The sequence below is a fragment of the Alexandromys fortis genome, unplaced genomic scaffold, assembly GCF_014885135.2.
Source record: "Alexandromys fortis isolate MF-2015 unplaced genomic scaffold, M_Fortis_MF-2015_v1.1 scaffold_241, whole genome shotgun sequence".
Taxonomy (NCBI): domain Eukaryota; kingdom Metazoa; phylum Chordata; class Mammalia; order Rodentia; family Cricetidae; genus Alexandromys; species Alexandromys fortis.
In genome coordinates, this window is record NW_026068152.1 from 236,725 (window position 1) to 245,621 (window position 8,897).

Consider the following 8,897-nt stretch of genomic DNA (forward strand, 5'->3'; position numbering starts at 1 on the left):
ATATATATCTGGTGGTACAGGAGAAGAATGTGGGGAGGGAGAGAGAAAAAGTATTTTACAGGCCCGATATTAGGAAGACGGCAGAATAGGAAAGAAACCCCAGGCACTAGTTTCCCAATGGAGATGTTGACTTAACAGCAATGCATGACCAAGTTGCCTTGTAAGAAAGCCATACAATAATTAAGAGATTGCTGCCAATGGGAAGAGAGATACATCCAAGGCTGGTAGGAAAATCTGCAATACTCCTAAGAGCCCCACCTCTTAGAATAGCAGGTGCAGTTGGGAACTCTCAGCTGCTTAGTTCTATCTAAGTAGGCAAAGAGACGGGAAGAGGCATCCAATATTCTAGTTTTTGGAGGGGCTGCCTAAGACAGTGATTTCTAAAGCTAAAGTGCTAATAACAATTAAGTGCCAAGTCAGAGGCTGCTGAAAACAGATGTTCACACTATGGTATGCAGTACCACAGATAGATACTAGGTGGCACTCTAGCACCATGTGTTACTAGAGCACGTGTCAAGATGCACTACTACAGACAGACACAAGGGGGAGATTGTGAGCAGAAAACATAAAGATTATATGCAGGAGACCAGGAAAAAAAAAATCCCTAGGGAAAAAATTGAGAGGTCTTTAATCTCTGATTAGTCATACTGAAGAAAGTTCTCCATTCATGAAACCAGACTGGAAAGACTAGGAATGGAGCTTGTTTATTTATTTTAATGCTAAAGCCTCAGAAAGACATGCAAATAGATAGAGGATGACTCTGTGAGAACAAGTTAAATATCTGAAAACAGATCATAAAAAAACAAGACACATGAACTTCAAAACTATTGTCATAAACCAAACAGCAAAAAACCCACTATAGGCTTCTAATATCAGTCTTCACTGGGCATAGAAAAGAATCAGTGAACTTGAAGATAGGACCACCTTCTTCTTCTTCTTCTTCTTCTTCTTCTTCTTCTTCTTCTTCTTCTTCTTCTTCTTCTTCTTCTTCTTCTTCTTCTTCTTCTTCTTCTTCTTCTTCTTCTTCTTCTTCTTCTTCTTCTTCTTCTTCTTCTTCTTCTCAAGACAAGGTTTCTCTGTGTAACTCTGTTATTCTGGAACTCACGCTGTAGACCAAGTTGGCCTTGGACTCTCAGAGATCCACCTGCCTTTGCCTCCTGAGTGCTGGGATTAAAGGTGTGCACCACCACCACCCAGCTTGAAGATCTGACATTCTAAATTGCCTAGGCAGAAGAGAAAAGAAAAGTAAACTAATTAAGAAAAGTGAACCTAGGGGACTAATCATGCAGCAATGAATACATGTAATGTATATATTACAGGCATACATTATATGTATACATTCCATGTACACATTACATGTATACTTATACATTATGTAAGAAATAGAAAGAGAAGAACAAAGAGTTGGCAACAGAGAGGTTCTTTGAAGATCTAATAGCTGAAAACTTCTTTAGTCTGAAAAATACACACACACACACACACACACACACATACACAAACACACATTCAGGGATCTCAAGCATTTTCTACTTGGATATCCAAACTGAGGCATCATAATCACACCTTCAAAAGTCATGGAGAATCTTGAAAGCAGCAAGAGAAAAATGACTCATTACATACAATTGAGTTACTATTAGGTCATTAGCAGTTTTCTCAAGAGCATCTTTGCAGTATAGAAGGCACCCACACACTGAGACAATGGGGATGTCCTATCGGGAACTCACCAAGGCCAGCTGGCCTGGGTCTGAAAAAGCCTGGGTTAAAACCGGTCTCGCTGAACATAGCGGACAATGAGGACTACTGAGACCCCAAGAAAAATGGCAATGGGTTTTTGATCCTACTGCACCTATTGGTTTTGTGGGAGCCTAGGCAGTTTGGATTGCTCTTTGGGCTGACGAGGGAGGGGGACTTGATTGGGGGAGGGGGAGGGAAAGGGAGGCGGCGGTGGGGAAGAGACAGAAATCTTTAATTAATTAATAAAAAATAAATAAATTAAAAATAAATAAATAAAAATGTTTGAGATGAGGAAAAAAAAGAAGGTAGTAATAAGAGAAAGACAACTATCTAAAGTACTGTATCTGGGACCTAGGGATATAGCTCAGTTGGTAGAATACTTTCCTAGCATGTACCAAACCCTGGGTTACCTACACCTAACACCACAGAAAATGGCATGGTAGTGCATGTCTGTAATTCCAACACTCAGTTAAGTGGAAGCAGAGGGACCAGAAACTCAAGGCCATCCTTACCAGCATAGAGATTGGGAGACCATCCTGGGCGATGAGACACTCTGTCTTAACAAATAAAATAAAAAGAGTACTAAGTGTGGGGAAACTGCCCTTCAGAAATGAAGGCAAAAAATTAAAACTTTTCTGAAGGTTTTAATCACAGAAGAACACTCTTACAAGGTATGCTTAAAGGAGTAAAGTTGATCTCATCACTTCACAATTGTACAAAAAGGAGACTAAACTTCCAACATGTAAGATTTTTCTGGGGTGAGGGAAATAGCTGTTCCATAGTCAAACAATGATAAAAGATGTCTTCTACGTGTCACAAATAGCAGTGAGATTATAAAAGCCAGAGGTGATAAATGACCCCAAGGAAACAGCCATAACTGCTGTGGGTTCATATATGCAGCTGCCCTGATGTGTGTAGAAGACACTGGTTTCTTGTACTTAGTCGCCACCTCTGGGTCTTACACTTTTTCTGTACCTTCTTCCACAATGTTCCCTGAGACTTTGGAGGAGTGGTTTTAGTATATGTCCTATTTAGGGCTGGACTTTCTGCAATATCTTAGCAAATTTTATTTCTCAAATTTGAGTTATTGTACTTTCAACTCTAGAATTTTGTTTTGTGTTTTAAAAGCATGATCCTTTGTGTTGTAAAACCATGTCCTTTCTTGATTATTTAACCATGACTTCTGTAAAAATTTATTTATAATGGCAACTTCAAAGTCTTCAATGATCACCCTTTTAGGGAGTCTCTTTTCTGTCTATGGGTCACCCATTCTTGGTTTGTTTATTTTTGTTTTGACTGCTTCATTGTTTTCATTGAAAAATGGACATTTTATATATGTACAATACTTTTGTTATCCAGTCATCATTTAATGGAATCTATGTTGATTCTACTTCCTCTCTTGTAAACAGAACAGCAATAAATATAGATGTGCAAGGATCTCTGTGATAGGATATAAGTGATTTGGGTGTATGTCAAGGAAAGGTATAGTTGGGTCATATGGTAGTTCTATTTCTAGTTTGCTGAGAAATCTCCAGAACTGTTGCAAGTTTACACTTCCACCATCAGTGTATAAATATTCTCCTTTTCCTACATGCACATCAGTATTTTTTTGGGATTTGTATTCCTGATTTTGGCCATTCTGATTTATAGTCAGAGACTGCTTTTTCGTTTTGCCAGCTGCCCAGACCCGAATAATCACACAGAAACTATATTAATTACAACACTGTTTGGCCTATTAGCTCAGGATTCTTATTAACTAACTCTTACATCTTAGATTAATCCATTTCTGTTATCCCATCTTTTACTACAAAGCTTGTGGTTTTTTACCTCTTGCTTTTTTGGCTGCTACATGGTGTCTCTCTGACTCCACCTACTCTATCTCTGTTCTGATTTCCCACCAGGCTTTGCACTGCTAAGCCATTGGCAAAAGCAGCTTTATTCATTAACCAATAAAAGCACCACATATACAGAAGGACTTCCCACATCACTCATTTAGTGGGATGGAATCTTAAAATATTTTTATTCTGTACTTCCCTGAGAGCCCAAACGAGGGTGAACACTTCATTTGTCTTTCTTGTTTTGAGATTTTTTTTGTTCAGTTCCATAGCCCATTTTACAACTGAGTTGTTTGCTTTCTTTATCTTTAGATTTATATGTTTTTTATATTCTAGACACTAACTTACTGTAAGATGTATAGATGGAAAAGATCTTCACCCATTCTTTGTGCAGTCTTTTCTTAATTGACAGTTCCATCTGTGGTACAGTAGCTTTTCATGTCTTAGTCCTTACCCACGCCTATAAGTTAAAGCAAATTCCCAGTTCAGATTTGTTTTTGTTTTGATTTATGGAATAGAGGGTTTCGAAATGTTATGTCTAGTTGAATGTCTTCATTTCATTGTCATATGTTGTAATGCTTCTGTTTTAATTTCTAATTGTATTCCTTTGGGTCTTCTCTCACTTTTGGTTAAGTTGGCCTAAGGGTTTTGTCAATATTGTTTATCTTTCAAAAGAACCAGCTCTTAGTTCCATTGACTCTTGTTATTATTTTACATTTGCTTGTTCTAGTTCATTATCTATGCCTTGATTTTGATAATCTCTTCCAATCTACTGTTTGGAGGTTTGGTTTGTCTCAAAGTACATTAAGGTGTATTATTACTTTATTATTTTGATATCTCTTATATTTTTGGATGTAAGAATTGAGCCCTATGAACATTTCTCTATACTATATTCCATAGATTAGGGTATATTGTGTTTTTATTTGTATTCGATTTTAGGAATTGACATTTAGTTTGGTTCCATTGTTTTCAGAATACAGGATGTTCTTTCTTTCTTTCTTTCTTTCTTTCTTTCTTTCTTTCTTTCTTTCTTTCTTTCTTTCGTTTTTGTTTTTTTGAGACAGGGTTTATCTGTCGCTTTGAAGCCTGTCCTGGAACAACTTTCTCTGTAGACCTGGCTGGTCTCGAACTCACAGAGATATGCCTGCCTCTGCCTCCCTAGTGCTGGGATTAAAGGCGTGCGCCACCACCCCCTGGCTCCAGGATGCAATTTCAATTTTCCTATATTTATTGATACCTGTGTCCCAATATATGATCAGTTCTGGAGAAAGCTTCATGAGCTGCTGGGAAGAATGTGTGTTTTGTAGTTTTTGTGTAGAATGTTCTGTAGATGCCTATTAGGTCCATTTTATTATGATTTTATTTAACTGTCTTAGTTAGAATTTTTATTGCTCTGAAGAGGTAGCATTTAACTGGAGCTGGCTTACAGTGCAGAGATTTAGTTTATTATTGTCATGGTGGGAAGCATGGTGACATGCAGGCAGACATGGTGCTGGAGAAGGAGCTGAGGATTCTACATCTTGACCCACAGGAAGCAGAAGGAGACTGTGCTACACTGGGCATGGCTTGAGCAGAGAAGACTTCAAAGCCTGTGCCCCAAAGTGACACACCTACTCCAACAAGGCCATACCTCCTAATAGTGCCAGTCTCTATGGGCCAAGAATTCAAACACATGAGTCTGTGGGAGGCATCCCTATTCAAACTACCACAAACTCCACTGATACTCTGTCTAGTTTTTTCCAGATGATCTGTCTATTGATCAGAATAGGCTAGTGAATTCACCTGCCCTCACTGTATTGGGATTAAACTATGATTTTAACATGGGATGTACTCACTCATAATTGGTTTCTAGCCATAAATAAAGGACATTGAGCCTATAATTCGCGATCCTAGAGAAGCTAAATAAGAAGGAGAACCCAAAGAAAAACATATAGGCATCCTCCTGAATATAAACCTTCATCAGGCGATGAAAGGAGACAGAGACAGAGACCCACATTGGATACCAGACTGAAATCTCAAGGTCCCAATCAGGAGCAGAAGGAGAGAGAGCACGAGCAAGGAACTCAGGACTGCGAGGGGTGCACCCATCCACTGAGACAGTGGGGCTGATCTAATGGGAGCTCACCAAGGCCAGTTGGACTGGGACTGATGGAGCATGTGATCTGGACTCTCTGAATGTGGCTGACAATGAGGGCTGACTGAGAAGCCAAAGACAATGGCACTGAGTATTGATGCTACTGCATGGGCTGGTCTTGTGGGAGCCTAGTCTGTTTGGATGCTCACCTTTCTAGACCTGGATGGAGGTGGGTGGTCCTTGGACTTCCCACAGGGTAGGGAACCCTGACTGCTCTTTGGGCAGATGAGGGAGGGGGACTTGATTGGGGGAGGGGGGAGGGAAATGGGAAGCGGTGGTGGGGAGGAGACAGAAATCTTAAATAAATAAATTAATTAATTAAAAAAACTATGATTTTAGATGTAGTGTTATTGCTTTTATGAAATCTGGTAACCTATGCACGGTAAATATTTGTTTAGAATTGTAATGTTCTCTTTGTGAATTGTTCCCCTAATGAGGATGAAGTGATCCTCTTCATCTTTTTTGAATAATTTTATCAATACTAAAATGCCTGCCTGCTTTTGGTGACATTTGCTTGTTTTTCATTCTTTTACCTTCAGGTGGCACATACATACCTTTTACGGGTAAGGTATATTTTTTTGTAGGCAGCAGAAAGATGGGTTCTGTCTTCTAATCCAATCTGCTAGGAGATGTCCCTTTAATGAAGAATAAATGTTGTTTACATAATTTTTAAAACAGAAAATACCCAAAATGACAGAAATTAATAGATATTTTTCAACAATAACTTTTAATAGTAATAGCTTTACTCCATTGCTTTTAAAAGTTATTATTGAAAAATATCTATTAATTTCTGTCATTTGGGGTATTTTCTGTTTTAAAAATTATGTAAACAACATTTATTAATTTATTTTACATACCGACCACAGTTTCCCACACTCCTCTCCTCCAAGTGCCCCACCTACCCCTGCTTCTCTTCTGGCCTCCAGTCTCCATTCAGAAATGGGCAGACCTCTCATGGGCTTGAGCAAAGTGGCATCTCGAGTTGAGGCAGGACCAAACTCCCCCCTGTATCAAGGCTGGGCAAGGTAATCCAGCATGTGGAACAGGTTCCCAAAAGCCAGCTAAGTGCCAGGGACGGGTCCTGATCTCACTGCTAGGAGCCTTACAAAGAGACCAAGCTATACAACTATCATATACATGAAAAAGGCCATGGAGATTCCCTAGATGTTGGTCTGTAGTCCATGAACTCTCACGAGCCGAGGTCAGCTGTCCCTGTGGGTTCCCCATCATGAATTCCCTGGTTCACACAATCTCTCCTCCCTTGCTTCAGTAAGATTCCAGGACTCAGCCCTGTGCTTGGCTGTGATTCCCCACCCCCGGTTTACTCAGGAGATCTCTTATATTTCTCCTTCCCAGGGAAATCCATGCATCTCTCTTTGGTCCCTCCTTGTTATCTAGCCTTTCTGGGGGTGTGGATTGTAGGTTGGTTATCCTGTACTTTACTCCTAATATCCACTTATAAGTGAGTACAAACCATGTTTGTCCTTCTGGGTCTGGGTTACCTGACTCAGGATGATCTTTCTAGTTCCATCCATTTGCATGCAAATTTCATGATATCCTTGTTTTTTTTTTTTTTTCTGCTGAGTAGTACTCCATTGTGTAAATGTACCACATTTTCCTTATCCATTCGTCAGTTGATGGGGCATCTAGGTTGTTTCCAGGTTCTGGCTATTATGAATAAAGCTGCTATGAACATAGTTGAACAAGTGTCCTTGTGGTATGATTGAGCATTCTTTGGTTATATGCCCAAGGTTGGTATAGTTGTGTCTTGAGGTAGATTGATTCCCAATTTTCTGAGAAACCACCATATTAATTTCTAAAGTGGCCGTACAGGTTTGCACTCCCACCAGCAGGGCAGGAGTGTTTTGGGGGTATTTCCTTAAACCTCTCTGAACTGTCTTGGTATTGTTTATTTATTTTCTGTGTCCTCTTGGGTGTGTTTATCCTTCTCTTTAGATTGAACTTTTCCTTCCAGTAGCTTATGTAGAGCTGGCTTGCTGACCATAAATTCCTTTAGTCTGTTTTTATCATGAAAAAACTTTTCTCTTTCTCCTTTATTTTTAATGGATGGCTTTGCTGGGTATAGTAGTCTAGATTGACAGTTGTGGTCATTCTGACTTTTGACTACATCTATCTAGGCCCTTCTGGCTTTAAACATTTCTATAAAAAACAAAAAAGTCATGTAGAACTATAAGACAACTCTAAAGCCATTACTGAGGCCTCTTAGCACTAGTGCTCCCCCTCCCCTGGGAACCAAGGACCTAACAACTATACATGCACGTACTGAAATGTTGGGAACTTTCCATCTCCCTGAGTTCTTGTGAATGTTCTCCAAATAGAACTCAGTTATTGGAATAGGGGCAAAATAACCCTTAGGTGTTGACTCAGTTCCTGATGCTTTGACTTAGTCCCTGGGAAGGGGTCAAAGTAACCCACAGATGTTCCCCCTTACCCTGCCTGATCTGGTAACCACTCTCCCGCCCTTGCTTAGTCCAGTAGCCCTTTGAATAAGCCAATCATAATAGTTAAAAAATAACCCCCAGGGTTCCCCCCCTCTTATTTCCCCTTCTATTTCTATAAAAATAGCCTGTACCAACTATTCAGGGTCTTTTGGCTTCTCCAATGCTGAAGGACCCTGTGGTGACAGAATTAAAATCCTCATGCTTTTACATCAACTGCGGTGTGAGAGTGTTTTCTTGGGGCAACTCCTCCTCGGTAATTGGACTGTAGGGTCCAACAGTCGGGCTCCCTCTTCCAGATAGGCTTGCTTTATAAGTGACTTGTCCCTTCTCTCCTGCAATTTCCAGTGTCTTTTTAAAAATTAAAAACTTACTTTTCATAAAATATATTTGTTCATATTTTGCATCTCCAAACTCCCCACCCAACTTCATTTTCTTTTTCTCTCTTAAAAAAATAAATAAAAAACAAAACAAACAAAAACCCAACAACAAAGCAAAGAAACAAAAATAACCAAACCCACACAAAACTCATAGAGTGTTTTTTGTTAGCCCACTACTCCTGGGCAGGGCGCCTGCCTTGGAGTATGGCCAACCCAGTGCCACTCCACTGGATAAAGCTGATTGACTCTATTTTAACAGGTATAAATTATAGTTTTTGGTAAGGGGTGGTGCTTTGTGTTCACTTCTGCTTCTCCATGCAGGGACTTGGTCTGGTTTGAACTCATGCAGGTCTTG